Below are 22,959 nucleotides of genomic sequence, written 5' to 3'. Positions count from 1 at the left end.
AGCACAAAATATTTTCACTTGAAAAATGGATGACTATTACACAAACAATTTAAAAAATCCTGGTATTTCACCATCAGCTCTTAATATTTGATGACCATATCATTACTTTCCTTTATTTTTTCCCTTTTCTTCATTTCACAAGCATATTAAGTCTAGAGAACCAACCACACGACAGCCTTCTCTGCATTATCTGACCTTCTAGGACTGAGAACCAGGTCCTAGAAGGGACCACAGAGCACAGAGTCGGCAGCGCGCTGAGACATAAAGGAGAAATTAATGCACCTGAATAGCCAGGGAAGTGCTGTGCTTTTCTGCTGGGAACCTCTGATTTCCTGGTCACCTCAGAATTGAAAAGCACATCCCAAGGTCATAGGACTCAAACATCCCTATGATGGCTCTGGATGTCCATATCCCCTGACTTCCCAATCAAGCAGGTATTAGGTTGGCTCCCTAAAATAGAAATATGGTGAAGGCACCCATCTTCCACCTAGGTGTGGCTTTCTCTAAGCCTATGCCAAATTAGGGAGGGCTCCTGTTTTACATAATACATGGATAAATAAGCCTTTCAGAACTTAAGAAAGGTAATCAAATCACATTTTATCACACAAGAAGGTTTTCTCTAACAGCACAAGATTACAGTGTAATAAATCCTGCTAAAAATTAATTGCTCATTAATTAGGACTTGCACATTTATTTTGCTACAGAGAAATGGTAATTTCAATGGAATTTCTTCCTTGTCTTTCAAATCCTACCTCTTCCCTGACACTTTTAATAGTGCATAAACTGGAAGTAATCTTTCCTGTCCTGATCATATACTGTCTATACATTCCTTGTGGCATTTTTGTCCTCTATTTTACATTGTACTTGAGTACATGTCCTTAATTATACTGGAGGTTTGTAACATTTCAGAGTGTCAGACTGCAAAAACCGCATAGATGTTAACAGTAATACTATTTTGTGGGCATATATTCAGTGGTAACTGCAAGCATCTTCAGGCCAGCTACTGTATCTGATTCATCTTGGAATTCATCCATCCAGCAGAGAGATTTTCACACTGCAAGAACTTCACAAATTTTCATCTAATGGTTAAATGCAGGAACGTCATAGGATAAAGGCATAGAAGTGTGTTGAGTTTTTCTAAGGGATGTCTTCACCCTCCTTGAATTGGGCTGCATGTCCCAGACACTGTTCTCAGTCCTGCGGTGATCTTAAGAAGTCCTTTGGGATGACCTAAGTGAACATCCCCTTTGCAGTCTCTTGTAATCCTTCTGACTGTACAAAAAAGTAGGAGTCTCCAGGAGGTCCTAATATAACACTAACAACACTAACTTTACTAATCTTGCTATTTTATGGAGGCAACCCGGAACCATCGGCAGGCAACACTATCTAGCTAGCATTTAATGACCTTGGACTGTTTTCATAGTTTTAACATTTGTAGTTACCTCTCTTGTTTCCCACTGACACTGGGGTTTCATTTACAGTAATGAAATAAAACCTCCAGCTTAAGGCAACATATTTTTTTTAATGTGCCGTTAAAAATGTAAGTAAATTATGACAAAAATACTGAAGATGGTGTATTTCAGGGAGTCTCAGAGAATGGGAGATGAATGAGTGACCGGTTATTACAAGAAGAAAGAACAGCAGGAAATCTATCTGGGAAGACAGGAGTGCTAAGAAGGCAGGAACAGCAAGCTATTGGGTAAAAGGACAGGTCTCTAAGGATACAGGAAAGTAGAAGGGAATAATGAAGGCTGAGTCCGGCTGAATGTGGAAACCAAGTGTGACAGTTACTTGGCCTGCAAAGTAGTGGGGAACCAGGGGAAATTTTCGGGAAGTAAGTGACATCATGGTCAAAGTGACAAGCGAGAAAAGGGATTTTAACAGTGACATTTAGACCTTAGTGGACAAGAATAGTTACAAAAGGCAGAAATCCAGGGAGAGGGAGGCTGTAGTGGTCTAATGATTCAAAAGCTGAACAAGGAACTATCCAGAATAGTTCATGAGAAATAAGTCTCGGCGTGTCAAGGAGAAAGGTGAAGCAGGCTTTGTGGTCAGTTAAAAGTAGAGAAAGGATGTACAGGACAGATGGAAAACTGCTAAAGCAAGACTGGCCAAGAGGTGCTCTTTGCTATAGTAAAAATGTATTTTGCTAGAACAAAAGAAACCACAGAAAAATTCTGAGGATTGCCTGTGTTTCAACAGTCCCAACAGTTTTTAATACGACTTTACAGGTTGTATCATCTAAAAACTTACATTCTCTGAACAAGGAAACATTTTATCAATGGCTAAACGATTTGTCATTGCAATATCTTAAGACAAAATCAGACAACATGAGTTCCTTTAACCTCTCTGAACAGGATTAATACCCACCTTGCTTAAGCACCTTGTTTTTATAAACGTCACATTAAATCATATCTATGTGTGCCTCTTATTTAAAGGCAATTGCCAACATTAGCAATATAGAATTAAATTCACCATACCATAGCACTTTAGAGTTACATATATTGCATTTTGCCTGCTGAAAGAGTTTTTGAAATATGACAAATATAGTGCAATACTCTGTAAGTGCTTTTGGCAAGACTGCAGGAGAAAAACATCCACTCATGTTTATCAGAAGGGTGGGATAATGTAACAGAGGTGGAAGAATAATAGTATGCATGGCTCCCAAGCACTGAGAGAAAAATGGCATGCCATAGCAGGAAGAATATGATGGGAGGGTGTGAGGAAAGACAGAAGTAGAGGCATTGAGAACACAAATTGAACCCGTATCAGGCACCGCAGTAGTTGTTCTCCATCCATTACCCATGAGCATTTGAAGAGAAAGAAACAGCCCAAGACAGCTCCCTTGCTGTATATTCTTGACCTGCTTCTTGCTCTGTGCTCTCAAAGCACTGCAGGAAGATAGGAGAATAATGTTAGTATTTGCCACCTGTTAGTCCCCTTTCCATTACAATCCTGCTTCTGGAAGTTACAGGTAAAGAAAGGCTGAAGCCAAATGCACAATCATCATTTTGGTGCATGAAGCCTGCTTCCTTTTTTGTTAGAGGCTATGAAAGATAAATAGAAGGAAACGGAGAGGCTCTTTTCCATCCCTCCTCAAGCCTAGTGCCTTGTGCAATCTAAGTAGTCAACTCCCTGTTTCCTAGCATTTGAGTTTCACCATGGCCCTTCTGACTCTGCTGGGGTACCCTTAGTTTTCCTGAGGCCAACCCACTTCCAAGATGAATGGAAAAGAGTTAGGATAAATGCAAACAGATGACAGATACAGAGCATCAGAAAAGCCCATCCCACTAAGGAATCTGAGCCTGAAGTGTCCTCACCTAACTCGCCGCACAGCCTCTCACTTCTATTCTCTCTCCCTCCAGGCACGGGGGCCTCTGGCTAGCCAAAGTTCACTCTTGTGTCACATTCCCTTCTCCAAGTCGTGTGTTCTCCTGCGGTTAAGAGATCTAGGAAGTAGGAAGAGAAAGGAGTGTCCCTCTGGGGCACAGCGTTGTTCCACCTGTTCCATGTTTTCTTCCAATTTGGTATCAGTCATGTGGTGAGTAAATGGTATCACAGTAGGTTTAATAATTCTCTTATTAAAAAGAATTCTCTTATTAAAGAGACTGGTGTTTGATTGTTTGGACTACAGTGGAAGGGAGGCTGAAACTGCTTCAGGCCTAGTCTTTACAAGAACCAACAATCTTCTAACTTGGACTTGTGGAGCTCTGAGCCATCATGTACGAAGTCTAATGACCTACTTTAGAGACCAGAGGAAAGATCATGTGCTACATGAAAAGAAACAGAGGTCAAAGAGGGGCCCAACTGAACTCAGTTCTGCTTGAATGTGCATAACACCAGACATGCAAGTGAGGCCATCTTGGGGCCACTAGGGAAGCCCGGCCAAGCCACCATCTGAACACCATGTCACCCCGGTTGTCACCAGGTAGGTCACCACCTTAGCCCTCCCTGAGTTCCCAATCCACAAAAGCATGACCCACAAAAGCAATTTATAAAATTGATGTTTAAGTTACGGGTTAATAATGTGCCAAAAGATAACGCAACAGTGTCCCTTTACATTTTACATAAATTGCTACATAGTCACAATTCAAACTAATTTTTCATCATTTTCCCTCTTAGCTACACATAAGTCTCCAGGTACTTTTCTTCCAAACGATAGGCAACTTGTGTATTTCCCCCAAGAATCTCATATGCAAAGCACATTCCTACTGAGGTCTTAAACAGTTTAAAGCCATATGGTGAATTCCCCATGCACAATTCAACAAAAATAAATGATGAAAATAGCATGAGCTCAATTTCAGAAGTCAATGGAATGGTGATAGTATTTACAAAGCATGGCCTCCCTAAGTGATAGTAATAAAAAAAAATACATTATGACACGCTTGCAATGCAAAATCTTATCTCCAAACGATAGTACCTTGGACAGTTATTAGTGCCTTGCTTCTAGAAGAACATCTTGTAAGAGGTTTGGGGAATTTAATATTGCTGTTTTGTATTTATATGTAACATTCTTAAACAGGTCAGTATGAAAGATGATTTCACATGATTTTCAAATTAATGATTTATATACCTATAGGTGATATACCAAAATATTTTTTAGTTTAAACTATTTTGTAGTAACTTCTTAATGACTCAGGACCACACATGGAGCCATCATGATTTCTGAGTTGCCTTTTTCCAGCCTCTCCATTCTCCTCCCTTGCTGAGGACATGCTAGCTCTAACTTCTTTTGTCTGTGAACGAATCTGCAAAATTTCCATCATCTGTTCTAACTTGCAGTGTATATGTGTCATCCACTAAAATAAAACAGAGCGTTATGCTTATTAGAATGGTTCTAAATTAAGAGTAAGTAGTCACTGAGACAGGTCTTTCCATACGAAAATTCTGGTAGTGAATTCAGTGAATTTAGATTGCTATGAGGCCTCTTCATTCAACTTTTATATATTAGTTTAGGATTTAGACACTGGAGGTAGCTATTGAGTACACTTAACAATGTACACATTATTGTACAAGTACACAATACTTGTACACAAGTACATTTACTTGTCATTCTAATCACTAATTTATTTTAAATCTCTTACTCTTATCTGCAGTAGTACAACAGCATAGGGGAAAATGAGCATCGTTTTGGCAATAGGTGAGAAATGCCATTCAGTATTTTAGGACATCTACATAGATCAAAATAAATTAGTATTGAAGAAATTTAATACAACACCCTAATTACAAATTAATGAACTGCTCTGCATAATTCAAGACCTCCTTTTTATTTTTCAGTATTTGTGGACTGGAAGTAGCTGCATCATTACTTCAGTTTTCGACTTCATTTTTAGGATCAGTCATAAACAGCACACACCCTGGCCTGCTCTCCACCATGTGTGCACACACACGTACGACTACTCAAATAAACGTACTTTATTCATGGAACCAGTTTGAAACAACCCTAAGGACACTGGAATACAATCTTCAAAGGCAGTAAACATAATGTGAATCCAGTTGAATAAAAACCCAGAAGTAGGCACTCCATTCCCTTTATAGGGCACAGAACCAAATGCACAGCCAAATTAGCCTCCCGTTAAGGACATAGTCTGGTTTTCATCAGAAACCATCAACCTACACTCCACTATAAGCATCCAGTCTGTTAAACCCATTATTTAAATGAACTTGGGAAATAACAACATACACCTTTCTGTCCGTCCTCATCAGCTCTGAATTTTGAGGGGCCAAGGAAGTGGAATGCATGCTTAATTGAGGCAGTAAATACAGGGCTGTAGCAGATTGTTTTACTGTTAAATACAGTAATGAGTTTTTAATGGCTGCTGTCCAAAATTACAGTGGAGAAAAATGGTTTATTAGTAATAATAATAGCTGGCATTTTTATCTTCAAAGCACTTTACAAATATTAGCTCATTAATCCTCCAACACTGGGAGGCAGTGGTAAATGTTTCTGTCCTCAGTTTACAGCTGGTGAAACAGGAAAATAGAGGGAGTAAGCAAGTTTTCAAAAAGAGGTTTTAGGTATAGAGGTCAATTTCCAATTCAAACGACTCATATCATTTTTGTAATAGTGTCATGATATTACTAATACAAGTACAACATGCACAGAAGCTGTTTATTCATTTTCTTTGCTGTGCAGCCTGGCATTGGGACTGGCGACCCTGATGGCCAACTGGGCTGCTCTTTCCACAATGGCTCTGCGGTTCTTGGAGGAGACACTGTGAACAGTCTCTGCACAGGAAGATTTGCTGCACATCAGCAGCACTTCAAGCTCCTTGACATGGTGGACTAGGAACTTCCAGAAGCCACTGGGCAGCATGTGCTTTGTTCTCCTGTTGCTCCCTTAACCAATGTTGGGTATTAAGATCTGGCCCTCAAATCTTCCGCACACCCTGTTATCAACATCTCTGGGGTTCCACCAGTTGCGCTTGAGTCTGACATATTGGTCTGACTGGTGCTGGATGAACTACTTGGTCCTCTTTTCATGTATTTAATTAGGTAAAATATTTTATTTTTAATTAAGCTCTATCCCCAACATGGGGCTCGAATTCACAACCCCAAGATCAAGAGTCGCAAGCTCTACCAAGTGAGCCAGCCAGGCGTCCCTCTTGGTCCTCTTTTTAATGATCTTGGGCTTCACCAGAGGTCTGAGGGCAGCCATAGTGCCGAGCAGGAGATGGCTGCTAGCTCCCCAGGCAGCGCAGAGGAAGAGAGGACTCATATCAATTTTTATACATAATTGGATGGCATTCATTGTGATGACTGCCAGCCCCTTTTTCAGGGGTTAGTGGTTAAGGTCAAATCCAGTTTATTTGAACCTGACTCACAAAAGCACACGAGTTGAATCCGAATTGCTCATTGGTCCTTTAGTATTATTTCAAGCAAGTCAACTATCTTAAAAAATGCAGCCCAAATCAATTACATGCAGATGCTTCTATGCATGGAAAGGTGGTCTGTTGATACCCTTTGAAATCTAGCACCACTGAGAATTAATTGCTACACGTTACAAAGCAAAATTGAATCAAGGTCAAAGTTAAACACCTTTATTTGGGCTTTCTATTTTTATCCATTCACTCAGATCTCCTTTATAGAAAAATAGTATCCATCTCAAATTAGCCAATAATAAAAAATAATCCAAACAGCCTATTATTCATTCTGGTGCAGTGTATAGATGTTAAAATTGTTATTATTTTTCTTTGTTTGCTTACAATTGTGGGCCATGTTACAATTTATTGCCATTGTATAATGCCTTAGATGTTTTAATCGAATGAATTCTCCACTGTGTCATTAGATACATTTTACAGAACAAGTTTAGTAAGTCTCTGGATTTATAACACAAAAATGAATATATTTCTTGAGAAGCCAAGTACTGTACTCTAGAGAAGCAGACATGGGTCCAACAAAAGCCCTACAACAAATCCATTTCCCACGTCCAAGGAAATGAGAACAACTGTCTAGGCAAAGCAAAAAGCAAACATTTTTGCCTCTATTACACAAAAAGAAATGGGAATTCCTTAGTATCTGAAAATACAAACACTGTTTATATTTTGCACATTAAAAGAAAATAATGACATCTGTTTCTAAATACCCCAAACCAAGAAATCAAATACCTCTCAAAATCCCAAATATATTGACCATGCCTAGGATAGGGTTAATTTTTTTTTTTTTTAATTCTAAAGCCTTAATTGACAGCTGTGAATAAAGATAATGCCATCATGAAGATTGGTGTCATTTTAAGAAGAGTCAGGCTGCTTTACGACATGTGCCATAGTCAACTATTCCTATCTTAATCTGGCGTGGCAGATACTCACACCTCTGTCGAAATGCCAACCGTGTAATGTAATTGGTTACATGTAACACCCAGATGTGAGGGAAGTCCATGCATATCAGTATGACAGAGCATCAGAAACATTTCTGCCAAGACAGAAGAATGGTAATGAGGGCAAGCAAAAGCTATGGGGAGAGTAAAGGTTGAATTTTACATATACTGGTGCCCAGGGACAGGAAGAGTCAGGCACCAAATGCTTTTACGACAAGACTTTGGAGAGAATACAAACATCCTCCTCTCTCAGTGTATCGCTCACATGGAAGCCCCTCACAATTAATCTGTTGCATTAAGGCTTTTGGATAGTCTTTTTAAATGCTGCCATTCCTGGGACTAAGCATGCATTTTCATGTCATACCTTAAGAAGAATCCTTTAGATCTCCTTTTCCACATGTTTAACTGAGATAATGAAGACACGGTACAGGTAAACTTGGATAAACAACAGGGACACGTGCTAGCTCTTGATGAAGACTATAGTTATAGAGGATATAATATTCTCCATAGACTATAGAGAATCCTGCTAACCAAGGGGGCACTGACACCGCACACTTGGGAAATGAAGTCCTAGAGAGAAAAGAAAGGGTAGGCAAAAGACTGAATGGTTGTGGCTCCCCCCAAAATACCTATGTTGAGATCCAAATCCCAGAGTGGTACTATTTGGAGGTATGGCCTTTGATAGGTAATTAGGTAGTGAGGTAGAGCCCTCATGAATGGGATTCGTTCCCTGATGAGACAGACTCCAGAGAGCTCTCTTGTCCTCCTTCAGCCATTCTTGTTGTGAAGACACAATGAAAAGTCAACCAGGAGGAAGGCCCTCACAAGAGGAAGCAGACTATGCTGGCACTCTGACCTCAGACTTCCAGTTTCCAGAAATATAGGACATAAATTTCTCTTGTTTATAAGCCTCTCTACCTAGAGTACTTTGTTACAGCGCCCTGAATTAACACAAGGTGCTGATGGTGTATGAAAGAATCAAAGGGGGTTCAAGGTAGCAGTTAGGGACTTGGGGCTGGGAATCAGATACTTCTGAGTTTCAGTCCGGATGAGTTCTGGCTCTGCCAGTTCTAAGCCATAAGGGGTGACTTTGGACAAAACCCCCACAATGTCTGTGCCATCCAGCTCAAAATGTGCCTTATAATAATAGTACTTCACAGGGCGTCTGGGTGCCTCAGTTGGTTAAGCATCCAACTTCGGCTCAGGTCATGATCTCACAGTTCATGGGTTCAAGCCTGCATCTGGCTCTGTGCTGACAGCTCAGAGCATGGAACCTGCTTCAGATCCTGTGTCTCCCTCCGTTGCTGCCCCTCCCCCACTCATGCTCTATCTCCCCCAGTTCCTCAAAATAAATAAACATTAAAAAAAATTTTAAGTGAAAAAAAAATTAAAACAAATAATAGTACTTCACGTAAATGACTTACGCAGAGAATGCAAAATATATCATAAACATTTAATAGGTGGTAGCTACTTAAGCATCAGCCTGGCACACAGCCTTAGTCTGTCTGTAGGATAAAGCAATTATTTAATAAAAGCTTTTTAAAATGACTGGTCAATATCTCATAGGACCTATAATCAATTAACCAATCAGTCAATATATCATTGAATTAAAGAAGCTATGGAAAATCAAACCTCCTTATGTTTGGCCATGGCTACATTCAACCCTGGAATATAACTGGTTAAGATTTCATTATTTCCCCTAAACTCATTACATCCTTCGGTTTACATATTAACTTTTTAAAAAAACTCATTTATACCGTATTTTTCTTGTGTCTCAAATAAAATCTCAAAGTACTAGTGTGGGTATTGAACTGGGGTACAAATCAGGATATCTGAGCCTTAATTCTGGTTTCACCACTGCCTAACCAGCTATTAGACCGTATTTGTTTGTTTACAGTTGTTTTTGTTTGTTTTTAAAACAGGCTAACAATTTATTCCTTTTTGTTCAGCACATCACTGTAAAAATCAAATAAGATGATATGGTAAAAAGAAAATCTCTAAAATACTGAAAGCACCCAAATAATGTAAGATATTAATAACTTTTCTTTTTAATAGAAATCTTCCAAAATAATCTTCTGAACAGATGGAAATATAGTGTTGAGTATGTTCGAAAAGGTCAGTATTTACTTCTCCTTGCAATTTTGCATGTATGAGATGTGTTGTGTCCTTTGAACACATCAGCACACAAAACATCCCATAATAGACTGATATTCTGTCCCTTTACGTTCTTTAGCAAAGGTCTTCAATGTGATGACAAACTGAACTCACAATCAATTCTAACTACATGGAATGACCAAAACAAACAAACAAACAAACAAACAAACAAACAAACAAAAAAAGCCACATTTTCCTTCCTTCCTTACCTACTATTACACTGTGGATTTCGCCCCTTAGCCCCAGGAAACACAAATGCTTCCTATCAATAGGCTACCAATGCCCCCCTGCCCCGATCTACTTCCTCACCTTCTTCACTCTACTGCCACTATGCCAAAGAAGAGGGGTACCGCTCCAGAGATTCAAATGTCCAGGCTACAGTGACTTTAAGCTGCTGGACTGTTATCTGAGGGTGTGTCTCCTTTGCAGGCATAATATCTGCAATCTCTAGTCTTACATTTACCACTTACAGCAAAAGCTTTTGTGAAGGAAGAACTTCTGCTAAAAATGCAAACCTGTTACCATAGAGGCTATAATAAGCCTTTTGCATTAGTGTCTGTGCTGTATCAGCTCTCATCTTGGAAAGGGGAGATTATATGCAGGGGAACGGACAAAATTGTTTGGAAGTCTGGAGGCTGCAGCTGAAACCTACCTCTGAATGGGAGCATGTCCACCTAGGGAAATGAAAGAAGGGCAAAGAAAGCAACGACCAAGGAAAGTGGGAGAAGATGGTACTGAATGCACATTTAATGGTTCTCCATTTTGTTCCACTTTTGGCAATTCAAACCTTCCCCTTCCTCATTACCCCTTGTTCCATACATTTTAAGGCTTCAAGGTGTGCTGAATGTTCTTCATTAACCTGCCAGATTCCAATCCATTCTCCACCCTCCTCCGTCCTCCTCTGTGCAGAGCAAACTAGTCTCTGCAGACCAATCAGGCTCCCCTGCCGTCTGACTTCTGGTTGGTTCCGCTACTCTGAGAAAGGAGAAGATCTGCATCTCCCACTTGATCATGGCTGGTTCTCTCCGAAAAGCCACAGGTCCTGTCTGGTGGCCTTTCCCTAGGCTACTGGTCTCACCTCCTTAGTAACTTCCCTCATCTACTGTCTCTCTCACTGGATGAGGGGCAGCTCTTCAGCAGCCCTTTTTGAGTTCTCTCAAGCCTGTCTAAAAAGATGTGGTTGCTTTTTGAAACTCCCTTCAATTAACCCCTTTGAGTATGATTTATACATAAGAAAAAAATAAAAGTAAGAACAAGAAGAGACCACGTTTTACCCAGAGAAGACACAAAACTCTGGTTCCTTTAAGACTGCCAACAGCACTCTCTGGACACTCAGGTTCAAGACTGTGAGAACATCAAGGTTTTTAAGATAAATCAGAAATACAAATTTTTACCTAAAATCCCTGGTTTTTACATATTGGCTGAAATATTTCTTAAACACTCCTAACAAAACACATGTGTAGGCTAGGTTCAGGGTTTGGATCCTAAATAGAGTCTTCTTTAGAAAAAAAAAATGTGCTTTTCATTGCAGTGTGTAATTACAACAAGGTAGAAATTCACATCTCTAGCATCCCTTTATTACACAATTATTTAGTCCTAAAAATATAATTCTCTCTCCCTTATTTGAAAACTTGAGGTAAAACACAGAAGCATCCAGACTCGAAAGTAACAGGAATCTGGGTATCTGGGTCTGTTCGAAATGTATGAATCTAATCAAATCATCTAATTTCAGTAGGGCTCACTCCATTCATCTGCAAAATCAGGATAATGACTTCTTTCCTACCATCTTCACAGAGACATTTGGCTGAGAAATGAAATAATACACAGTAAATGAAAAGTGCATTTGAGCTCTTCAGAGAATAAAGTGCTGTTTAAACCAAAGGGATTAGTAAGAAAAACCTCAGAGGTTTGCCAAAGCTTTTTTTTTTTTTTTTTTTTTTTTCTTTTCCAACCACATTTCACAACACCAAGGCCAACATGCCTCAGGCCAACATGATGTTAAAGAATGTCTATCCCAATCTATGTTGGTGGTACTCAACCCCAAGGTACATTACCATCACCAAAGGCTTTCAAAAATCCACAAGTCTTAGTCATCATCCCCAGGGATGCCGATGGGATTCATCTGGGCTGGTAGTTTTACAAAGATCTCCAGGTGATTCTCATTTCAGTCAAGCCTGAGAACCAGAACTCTTAGAATCTTTGAAGTATGTGGAACAACCACTATTAGTCTATGTGTGCATAATTGATGTAAGTATCAACAGTTTTCCATTTGATTGTGCCATGATGATGGTTCACACTGATTCATATACATAGGTATACACGCACATCTCTGTATCTTTATCCATTCATAAACTGAATATGGAATAGATGGATAATAATAATTATAATTAAAAGCCAGAATTTATTGAGTGCTTAATAAGTTCTACTAAACTGTCTATATAGATTGCCCCACATAATGTTCATAATAACACACACAAGCTGGGCATGTATATTAACCTCCATCTCATAGAAGAAATCAGTGTTAGATTAAAATGACTTAGCCAAGGCCACATACCAAGGAGTTAGCAGACTGTGATTTTGAACCCAGGCAGCCTGATTACTATAGCCAGTGCATTTAACCACCACACCAGTTTGCTTCCTTCCCACTGTGCCACACAATATAAGGTTTATGAGATGCATAAAATGGAATGTATTCCCTCAAGAAAGTTAAGATCTGAGAAGGGAATTTTGATGCACACTAAAATTCACAGCTGAATAGCAAAGTGTTCTATCCCAAACCCTGGAGTTGGGGAGAGTTAGATTAGAAGATGGGTAGATGATGGATTTGCTGAGCTCCTACTTTGCAACTATGGTGAAAATGAGATGCAACAGAAGGGAGAATGATTATGATCACCAGGAAAAGAAACTCTGGTCAAAGAACAGAGCACACGTCTGTAACTGTCAAACTCAGTACATTTATTATTATCATCATCTGCTAGTATCACTCAGATTGGATATTTATACCTTCTTCAATTTACCTATATTGCCAGTTCAAGCAACAAACCACAATTTTGGAAGAATTCATCTCAGTTCAAATTCTATCTCTGATTCTTCTTGAAAAATTGTGTATAAATACACATAAACACACACACACACACACACACTCCTAATAATCTGACTTCCAAAGAGATAAACAAGTTGTAATCTTTTGGTAGGAACAAACTATTATGAAAATTAAAATAACATTTTTTACACAAGATTTTACAAACTGAAAACAATATGCATTCTCTTTGTATTTTCATTATCTAAACACAATAGGAAGGTAAGCAGGATCATTTTTTATCCACAATACATAAAATCTCAATTAGTTATGGTCTATTTGTGCAGTGACTAAAAACATTCGTTAACAAAACAGAATTTTCTAGTTTACTGGATAAATATACCAGAGGAAATTGCAGAATAATGTTAGGTTGCCAAGCAACCACAGCTCTACTCCCTCTTGTTTGTGATCAATCCAACTCATTCATCAAGCTTCCTATCCCAGTGCTAGAGAATTCCAACCAATTTGTTTCTTGGGGAAATTATAGTGACTTTCGGGAACACAATAACACTTTTATTCTCAGAAGATAAACTTAGATGTTCTTTCGATCAAAGGGATGCGTTAATTCATTATTCTCTACATGGTGCTAATGAGAAAGCTATAATTAACTAACTACACTATTGCGACACACATAAAATAAACTGCAGTAATTAGTAATGTTTAAGGTGTTAACCAGCCTCCAAAATTAGAAAATACAGAATCTTTCCTCCAATAAAGATGTAGAGAAAGGAGAAAGCCCCATATCTAATTAAATTGGGAATTGTTTCCATTCTCCCTTCCACCCCAAAGAGGGGGAGAGGCATAGTCGCCAAAATGTGAGAGATTTCACTTCAATAGCAGAGAAAATGGCTCAATGCCAATCCTACTTGTAGGTAGACATAAAATGCTGGCGAATAATGTAATCTTTTCTTTGAAAGAATGCTTAGCACAATATTTTTCCAGGAATGAATAGAAAGAATATTATGCTTTCACTCATTAGCTGTGTTAACTTAGCATATTGTATGTAAATCACCATAATAATTGCATTCTCTTCAGACTAAATTAGTTACAATGAAGCTGTAATCAAAATGTTCATAATTGAAAATATAGTATTCTAGGTCTCGGTTTGAAAAAGTAACAAGCAACACTGATTGAATCAGATAATACAGCACATCATTGAAAACACCCTTAGTATGGAGACAACTCCCTCCTCTAGCTTATACCTTTGCATGTCAATTAGCTTCCCAAATTCAGGACTCAGTACCTCTACATGTGTCATGATTTTCCACGTTACCCTTTGTCTTTGGCCAAACTTAAGCTATCCATATGCATCACTGCTTAGATTTTGAGGGGAAAATACAAAACAGTGAAAAGCCAAATTTTGGTTTCTACAATGTATTAGGCTCCATGGCACTGCTGGCTGTCATAAATCAAAAGGCAAAATAATTTCCAACAAATGAAACATTTAATGCCAAGGCTCCAGGGAAACAATATGTAAATGATCACATGAATTTCAGGCAAGCTGTCACACTAATTCCTCAAGGTACCTTTTAAAGATGACATATTCACGGTGAAGAAGAGGGTGTTGTCATGCAAAAGTCAAACTTAAAGCAATACTCTACTATCTGAACTGATACTCACAAGGCTTCCTGACACTCATTCCTTCAAATCTGATGACATTCAGCCCCCTCTATTACTTAATTTTCTTTTATGAGATTAAAAAAAAAAAAAACTAGTAGAATTGTAAATCAATCTTGATCACTACTTTTACTTAATTCTCCCTAAAAAAAGCAATCAGCCTAATTATTTCAACAAAGCAATTTTAGGTCAAAGAACCTATCTTCAAAATATTCAAAAGTAAACTATAGTTTATCCAGCAAATATTTTCCAAGGTGAGGTCTATTTTATAAAATCATAAGGAACTTGGGGATGGGGACATCTGTCCAGTTTTACTTCCTTCAGATCCACCAAGACATGCCTACATTTTAACAAGTAAGTGATATTTTTAAAATGTATTTAAAGCTAATTCAGTAAATGGGATTAATTAACTTAAAGGTAATAAACATATTATGCACAATATCAAATCCTGTCAGTCTCACAATTAGGTTCATGGAATGTTTTGCTCATCACTAGGTTAGTTAGACCACCTAATAAAACCATGAGGTAGCAATAAACACCTGCAGCTTTTTCTTTTTTTAGGAACACATCTGTAAGTATAGATGCAACAGAGCAGAAACTGAAAAAAAAAAATGTATTAATCATGATAGTCCTACTCTTCTACAGTGATGTGGGTAAACACTTGCCCAGAAAGAGATTTTTAATGAACTGCCATAGCCAGTACTCACACTTGCCAAGAAATAACTATTTGTCTCTATTTATTCACTGACAATATTCAGGTGCTTGTGAGGAATGATTACACACTGTGCTCTGCCATTACTAGAAGTAAATCCACTGCAGCACTTAAGGCCATAAAAAAGGAAGCTGGGTTATACACTAGACTCTAGAACCAAGTTAAATTATGAAAGCCAGAGGCTGGTCCATCACAAGAGACTGGAATTAAGACAAACCCAACTAGAACATCAGCCTATGAAAGAGGAAATGGAATCTTACACACAAGCTCTAGAATAAACTCTTTCTTTTCCTTGTCACTAAAAGTTTCCCCAAATAGCTTTCTAAGCTTTTCTTTCCAACAACGTCTGACAAGCCATCTTGACCAGCAGTTGGTCACTTTGTATATTCCAATCTGCTGCACTCCAGAGCTATGCAGGTAGTTGCACGGGGCAGAAATATTTAATATCTGTCGGTATCCTCCAAAATTAGAAAACACAGTACTTTGTCTTAAATAAAGATGTGGAGAAATAAGAATGCACCCTATCTAAATAAATTGAAGATTAATTAATAATAACAGTAACCCCATCATAACTAAACCAAGGTGCTTATTAAGCATTAAACACTAGGCTAAACTATCTTCCTGGATTATCTCATTCCAGTCCTGGCAAAAAACCCAAAAAGTAAGGTATTGATATTATCGTTACTATTTAAAAGGGGAAACCGAGGCCCGGAGGAGTTAAATGGCCCGTCCAAAATCACACATCACAGACGTTGGAGCTGGAATTGGAACCCACCTGGGCGCCGCCAGAGACTCTGCCTTGCGTGAGCCCAGGTGGATCACCAGTTGCCCACCTCCGCGCGCACGCGCACATGCCAACCCACCCCCCCCCCACACACACACCCCTCTCACCACGGGCGTTCCAGAGAGCGCGCCGTCACGCACGCGCGTGCCCAGGCGGCCACTTGCCGGCCCTTGGTGGGGGGGGGGCTCAAAAGGTTCTCCAGGGCGGGGCTGAACCCCAGCGCCCCTCGCTTAGCCCCGCTGTGCCACTAGACACCTGCCCTCCGCCGCTCGCCTTCCACCCCATCCCCTGCCCGCCTTCTCGCTGACAGCCGGACCCCCACCCCGCGTTCGCCCCAGGGCGCGGCTCGGGGCGTGGGTACCTGGGCCCGCGCGGCAGCGGCTTCTTTGGCCCTCAGGTTTTCGCTGGAATTCCAAAGTGCGGCTCCCACAGCGAGCAAGAGGAATGGGAATGAAGGGGCCGGCGTTCCCCAGCCTCTCAGCTTCCCGGCTCCAATCCCTGCTCTCCAAATTAATCACTTTCTCCCTCCCCAGGCATACTCTCAAAAGAAAAAAAAGAAAAAGAAAAAGAAAAAGAAAAAGAAAAAGAAAGAAAGAAAGAAAAAGAAAAAAATGAGAGAGAGAGGCACAAAGAGGAAGAAGGGACCATCCGTGACTGGCATCTCTAGCTCCACCGGCTCAGCTACCAGGGAGCCATGGCAACCACGCCCCCGGCCTGGCTTCTAGCCCCCACGGTGGTCTGGGGAGGTGGAAGTCCTGAACCTCCCGGCTTTCTTGCCCCCCTTAACCCTGCTGTCCACAGAGCTCCCTTTCCAAGCTGGCGGCGTGTACAGAACCCCAACCAGTACCTGGGATTCTCCCCTGAGAATGGGATCAAGATAGGGGCGGAATGGGGTGCGGAAGAGAACAAATGCTCTACGACCCTAGAGATGGTCCGGGTCAGGGGGGAGTGAGACCAGGATTGATCCCAAACCCAGCCAGACCGCCGACCCCCTACTGGAAAGAGAGGGCTGCAATCTCTGGGAGGGTCTGGAATCCTCTCCAGAGGGTAGGGAGCACTGAGGGGAGGAGGGTTGGAAGAAAGACCGAGGGTCAACCTACCCGTAACCAGGCGGAGAAAGTGGGAGCCAGAGGATTCGCGGACCCGGTTCACTCTATCCGAATAACCCAGAGCTGTGTTTGAATACAGCCTCAGCCACCAGGGGGCGGGGCTGGGAAAGGGGGTGTCTCTTCCCGGGTTAGGGCTGAGGGACCTCGGGCCACCCCACTTTTAGGCAAGGATGAAGCCCAGATTGCGCACCATTTCCTACCCACAGTGAGTTGACCCCTCCCAGCCGCAAACCCTTAATCCGCCTTCCATCACGCCCAGAGAGTTGACTACCCGGCGAACTGGGAGAACCCGCAGGGCTAGCAAAACAGATGCAAATTAACCCCCACCTAGGCACACCTGAGCGTTCGGCCTTAGCTCGGTTCCGTACCTTCCTTCGGGGAAACTTCTCCCCCAAGCTGCCTTGCTGCGGGAGAGAGACGTACAGGGTCCAACAGCTCCTAGCGGATCCAAGGGAGTTTCTTGCCGGCTGCTCGCTGCTGATCCACACGCGAGTCTGCCCGCGGAGATCCTGCCGGGCCCCGCCCGCTGCTGGCAGTGGCCGCGAGAACGCAGGACCTGTTCTGGCTTGCGCTGGGATCCACGCCCTCCGGGCAGAGGCTGGCTAGCGCCTCTCCTCTCTCCCTCGGTTCTGCTTCGCCACCCCTCACCCACGCCGCCTATTTTCCCTCCCTTAGCACACTCCCTTGGGACAGGGAGAGCTACAGGCTTAAGACTTTGTATTCCATGCTGAAAAGCAAGGGACGCAGCCAAAACTTCGCTCGTCGTTTTCAACATGTATGGTCAAAAGAGGTAGGATCGCTGTCCCTTTTATCTGCAAAAAAGAATTAAAAAAAAAAAAAAAGCCCTCCCCCTCCCGATGGTTTCACTCAGTACATATTCTAGACACGGGTCGCCGGTCTGGTTTTCCCTCATCGCTGCATGTTGGAAGGGTGTGGTGCCATGTACCTATTAAAAATATTCTTTTTGCTTTCCTGCCCCATTTATAGGTGTGTTGGGGCTTGCTATTTAATTTGCAAAAGATGCTACTACAGTAAGCTGCCAAATTATTACATACATAAATTTGGGCACCTTTCACTGTTAACCACTTTTAAAATTTTTGTCTTAATACCTATGGTCTGTATTTTTACCACATTATTCCGTAAAGTTTTTTTCGTACCTATTCTGTATTAATTCACTACTATAGGGTAGAAGAAAGCCCGGTGTGCTCATTTCCAATGTAAAAGGCCATTTCTGATCCCTTATCAATTCCACCAAAGCATGTAAATTTTACTGTAGGATTCCAAAATTGATTTGGAAAAGTCACAGGCTTTTGCAGAGTAAGTTATTTATACATCTTTTGTTGTTGTTGTTGTTGTTGTTGTTGTTTTTTCACGCAATACCACTTAAAAAATTCTGTTGAATTTAAGTTCTCTTTGATGGTAAGAGAATCATTGACTTCTAATTTTTACTCCACTAAGGCAGTAAGATTGACTTTACAGTCGGGTTTTGTTCTCCTCTTGTGCTTGAACAATGAGGACATTTAGAGCTGTGAGCTCCCCTCAGAGTTGGATACCACTATAGTAGCAGCAAGAGGGAAGGCAATTCAGAATTCTGCTTCAGAAGCAACTGAATAAAATATTTTGAAAATGAATTAATGGACTTTTAAACTTTAATAATTGCTAACCTTGGAGCCCTGATTCTGTCAGTTCATGTGTGGGCCCAATTCTTACTGACTGCATTGCAAATTGCAAATGCAAGTGAGGGCAGGATTTGTCCTGAGCTTAAATTGTACTGCTAGAGTAGTAATTTCTTTGCCCGGGGCATCATTATTCACATGGCATGTTTTGCAAAGTAGAAACAAAGATGGAATATTGAATAAAATTCCTACAGGGAAAATATAGGGAAACACTTCCAAAGTCAAGGAGACACAAAAGCTGAGTTGATCTCAGAAGGTGAGCACCGTCTGGGTAAACATTTTCTGAACAAAAGATTCAGAACTCATTCCTGGCCAGACCAACAGAATACTCTTCAACATAGAGCTCTCCTTTTCTCTATCATTTGTTTGCTTGACATTAAGATCATTATTAAAAGATATATAGGGAAAGAAGGAATGAGATCCTAGTATTGATCAGTTAGTGTTCAAGGTGCTAGGGTACAGTGGAAAACTCAACAAGGCTACCTGCTTTTTTTAAAGTCAAATACCCAAAAATGTGTTAAGGATTCCAAGGCATAATACTTGAAACAAAAAGATGAAGTGTCTATTCTTAAATATGAGTTTTCTTCAAAAGGAAACAACAGACTTCTGAGTCTCTGACACTGCATATAAATGAGGAAATAATAGCCCAATAGTAAGTCCAAAGCTTACAAGGGACAGCCATGAAGTCTGTATATACACAACACATTTTACCCCAGTCAAGTAAATCTGAAGTGAGGGAAATAGGGAAAAAATACACAGGGAAAAAAGCAGGCAGGAAAGAGGAAGGGAAGAAGGAATGAAGGAAGGAAGACAAATGGTTAACCAACAAAGGAAAACAATATTTAAAACAGAGAATTTCAGGCAACTAAGTAAGCCTTTTTAAAGAAATGAAAAAGAGAAGCAGATGATTTAAATTTCCACATCCAAGAAACACCTCATAGATGTTATCTCCAAGGATAACATAGGATAATGTATAAATGTACACACACACACACACACACACACACACACTTCCAAAGGCAGGTAACAAATGTAGGCTTTCTGACTCAAGGAACTTAAACAGCTCACAGCATCAGATTCCTGAAAGGCTGGAGCCCAAGACCAGAAGGCAGCCTTCAACCAGAGTGGATATTTGGTGAAGCTACCTTCTGCTGCTGCTTTGAAACCCTCTCTTGGCTCCCATCCTCCTGTCTGACACTTTGTTCAGACTCAGTTCCCATTCAACAATCCTAATCTATCAGGCATCACACAGTTGCACGTGAGTGCTAGAGAAAGACTAGATTCTTACCAGTCACATGGAAATAGGGCTGCATTAGCTTTGAAAGGTGTGAATTTATCACTCACAATTGAGCGAGGCCATGTAAAATAAAAATACGACCATCAAACCACAAATGAAGGGGAGAAAGGAAGTCTTTCATGAATAGAAGCAGAAGGTGGGAGAGATAGGCCAGTCATCTGGAAAAAAGAGAAAGGGTATTAAAAGCTGGAGTATTTTTCAGCTTTTACTGCTGATTTACTGCCTATCCCCAGCTTGAACCATCATTTGGTATCATTCCCAGAGCTGGGACCATTGGAGGAGTATTGCCTTTTGGCAAAGCCGAGTAGCTAGTGATATGGCAGTGTTCCTAGAAAAATTGTTTAGCAGAAGAGCTGTAGTTTTTGAAATGGCATTTCAGTCTAGCAGTTCTGAATAGTCACACATCCACAGGGGTTTTCTGGCCAACTACTGTAATAAAGGAAAGCACGATGTTCCACTGAGGGATAGGTCCTCAAAGGCAACCTTGGAAGTGCAAAGCAGCTACCCTCAGCTTGGATATTAAGAAAGCTAAAGAAGACCATATTAATTCTGCAGAGTTAAACCGACAGTGTCGATACTCCTTTAACTTGCCCTTTAATACAAGAACAAAAAGACATGTATTAAAAATCAAAGGGCAATCATTCTGAAACAAATAAAAAGGTGAAATCTTGTCTTTCACGCCCTGGATCATTAATACGTGTGATTCAGCCTTAGGAGGTCACTGAACCAGATATTTTCACTAGATGGATTTTTTAAAGGGCTAGGTAATTTATGGCCATTAATAACATTATACTTATGTACCTATGATCATGCTAAGTGTTATCAAACCTCATACTTTAAGGCATTTGTTGATTACTTGTAAAAGATCAGAAAGATTTCTGGTCCTCCGATCAGAAATGCTCGAATGCCCATTATGACTAGCTTACTCTCCTATTGATGATTCTTATCTCAAAGGCCTGAGAACAGGTTTATAGTATGAATTCATATTTGTTGGAAAAAGTTCTCATATTTTTGGAGGATGAGAATTTCATTTAAACCTCTCTATATCCAACATAATATAAAATCTTTTCAATCTGGAAGTTACCTCAGAAAGCATATTCTTCCTTTTATACTTGAGGAGGGCAAGGTTCAGAAACTTTCTTGAGATTGTACAACAGGCTAGCGGCCTAGAATTTATATATATGTATACACACACACACACACACACATATATTCTTAATCTCGTTAATAATTAATACAATATATTCTTAATCATGTATGATTTTAGAAATGACAGGCCACTGCCATCTTGAAGGACAATTGTATTTATTCCAATTCTGCTACAGCCAACAAGATAAATGCTGAATAGTGAGATGGTGAATGATACCAGAAGAATAACGGCTGATCTTTAGAGAGACAAATAGCTGAAATGAGGGTCTTAGTTGATCCTTTTCTTCCATCTATTTTGTCCAATTGATTTTGGAAATTGGTGTTGTCCCACTCTCAGGATAAAGGAAACGTGCTAGAGGAAAAGGAGAGGCCCACTACTTCTCCTTCATTTAAGAGCTTGTGGCAGGCTTCTGGTTGCTTGTCTCTTTGCCCTGACCCCCTCACCCTGCAATCTGTTCTCTTTTATTTCCTGGGCACATAGCCACCTACCCTTGTGACCAAGTTTAGCTCCACCGCTAGGTTCTCAAGAAAGGGACATGAGGAGAAATCCTATTGACAACTACAAGGTCATCTTAAAGATAATCTAGATTCACTCCTCTTTTTCCTTGTAGCTAGCCTCAAAGAATGAAATATGCATGTTGATGATGACAGAAGAACCCCCATTATCCCGAGTCCCTGGTGACTGTAGGAATCAGAGCCCACATATTACCATAAAGAAGTGAACTTCCCTATTCTTTAAGCCAGTGTCTATATTATAACTGTTTAGTCTTTGACCTAATTAATGCCATTGTAATCTCTATTATCAGAACAATTTCAGAACAGTCAAGAAAAATAAGAATGGATGGTACAATAGGTTTCCATTGTTTTCTGCTTGCCCACCATTTCTAGACATTTGTACAAGTCAACGAATCCTAGGAAATAACATCTATGTTTATGTGGGCTGACAGAGGCTGATGCCAATACTCCCTATCTACCGCTAGTCCAGGTAAGTGACACAGGTACAAACCACATATTTCCCATCCCTCTGTCTATGGTGATTAGAGCAATGAAAAGCATCAAACTCAGAAGTAGCTACTGAAAGACCTACGAGGGATGTATGCTTGAACTATCAGGAAAAAGCACAACATTGCTCAGGAGGCATGATATAGAGAAGGTGGCTGCTTACCACCACTTAGAAGAAGCATGCCTGAGAATAAAACCACCACAGGGAAAAGAAAAGACGGATACTTGACACTTTATTTGAAGACTTAGTTCTTCAAATAGCTGAAATCTTATTGTTTATTAAAAGTTTAAACTGAAATGCATCTTGACTAGGTAGCTAAGTGAATGAAAAAATACAGTAACCAACTAGGTTGAGTTAGTTTCCTGATTCCTGACATCAAAATCATTTTTATTCGCCATAGATTCCTAAGTAAAATCATTCCCTTTGGATAGGTTCTTTAGACAAAAAGTCTTCCTTTCATGAGATAACTCTTCTGACTGGTAGTGACTCCTTGAAATACTATGTCCAAAGGGTTCCAACCGGGTATCTAAGTTTGGCTGGAAAAAACACAAAGTGATTATTAA

The 22,959-nt window shown here is 40.3% G+C and overlaps 1 protein-coding gene and 1 pseudogene across 8 annotated transcripts in view; both read right to left on the bottom strand.

The window, feature by feature from the left end:
* The window catches only part of CHL1 (cell adhesion molecule L1 like), a 201,240-nt gene extending 183,372 nt beyond the window's left edge, over positions 1-17,868 (bottom strand). For 2 of the 8 annotated variants that reach the window (XM_043587948.1, XM_043587953.1), the window contains exon 1: positions 17,640-17,868. The gene's annotated coding sequence lies outside the window, so the exon portion shown is untranslated. Of the gene's footprint in view, positions 1-16,523; positions 16,732-17,262; positions 17,377-17,639 lie in introns of those variants that run through there. The other 6 variants (XM_043587956.1, XM_043587954.1, XM_043587950.1 and 3 more) reach the window with 4 other exon arrangements.
* On the bottom strand, positions 287-8,973 carry LOC122487446 (annotated as a pseudogene).
* Positions 17,869-22,959: the final 5,091 nt, after the last annotated feature.

This window comes from Prionailurus bengalensis, chromosome A2 (assembly GCF_016509475.1).
Source record: "Prionailurus bengalensis isolate Pbe53 chromosome A2, Fcat_Pben_1.1_paternal_pri, whole genome shotgun sequence".
Taxonomy (NCBI): domain Eukaryota; kingdom Metazoa; phylum Chordata; class Mammalia; order Carnivora; family Felidae; genus Prionailurus; species Prionailurus bengalensis.
Note: the sequence above shows the minus strand (reverse complement) of the source record. Positions and strands in the feature narration are given on the sequence as shown.